The sequence below is a fragment of the Diachasma alloeum genome, unplaced genomic scaffold (assembly GCF_001412515.2).
Source record: "Diachasma alloeum isolate Michigan unplaced genomic scaffold, Dall2.0 Dall_scaffold_00200, whole genome shotgun sequence".
Classification (NCBI taxonomy): Eukaryota; Metazoa; Arthropoda; class Insecta; order Hymenoptera; family Braconidae; genus Diachasma; species Diachasma alloeum.
In genome coordinates this window covers 731,965-732,937 of record NW_021680365.1, presented here as the reverse complement: position 1 = coordinate 732,937, position 973 = coordinate 731,965, and the positions used below count along the sequence as shown (strand labels likewise).

Here is a 973-nt window from a genome sequence, read left to right as displayed (position 1 = left end):
AACAATTTGCTACCGATTGGTGATAAAATTTTTTGGAAATAATGAAATAGGGGGGATAACGCCTTTTTTTCAGGGGTGATTTTTCAAAAATTTATTTTAAAAAAAGGACTAACTAGCAAATGTTTTTTATTAGCTCGCAATTTTCTTCAAAACTACTTCAATGAGGAAAAAAAAAAGAATTTGGAATATCTATACATGAGGGGCTAATTGATCGGATCTCGCATTTTCCCGTCTGGCGACCAGACTAGGGTAAATATAAAATCATCGAAATAACCACATTATAATGATTAAACTCCTGAGTCACTGAGAGTCCATGGTTTATTGTAAAAACTAGATATGTTACGTTAATTTTCTCATACACCAATTTTTTAATGTAAATAACTGTAAATATCCTGTTACAGTTGTGGTTAAAAAAAATTGATGGCCACCCCTGAATTTTTAATAGACCGCAGGGTAAATTCGACAGTTTCGGCACAAATTACTCGCACGTTCAGTAAATTTTCCGGGGCCAACGAAAAAAAATTCTCTATTCGTCTCGCATTTTCCCCGAAAGGAATGAAAAAGTACTAAATATCGGTTTCGCTCCGCAATTACTTGACTTGTTCGGTAATTTTTCTCCAACTTTCTCCTCCCCGTGGAAAGTTAATTGATCGTTTATGGTGTATTGACAGGCGAAGGCCTATTAATGGACGTCTGAACGTTCTTCAGTCTCACAAATCCAATAATTCTCCGAATATTATCACTACACACTTTCAATTGCATTCCCTCCATGCGATAATCCTCGTTATGTGTGCAACCCCGGAGAGTTGATCGAATTTCGAAAACCGAATGGGTGACACATGCTCGCTTTCCCAGAAATCTTCCCGTCAAGGTGCACCTGCACACTGAAAGCTCAACCAAAACACAACAAATGGCCTCCGGACGTCAGCTGACATAATTAAATTATTACGTGAACAAACCCTTCGCATCGATT

At 37.5% G+C, this 973-nt stretch overlaps 1 protein-coding gene across 1 annotated transcript in view; it reads right to left on the bottom strand.

Moving 5' to 3' along the window:
* The window catches only part of LOC107035711 (45 kDa calcium-binding protein), a gene marked incomplete at its 5' end in the record, with an annotated part of 13,565 nt that extends 12,950 nt beyond the window's left edge, over positions 1-615 (bottom strand). Inside the window, 1 exon segment of the mRNA XM_015253267.1 lies at positions 595-615.
* Between the last annotated feature and the right edge of the window lie 358 nt (positions 616-973).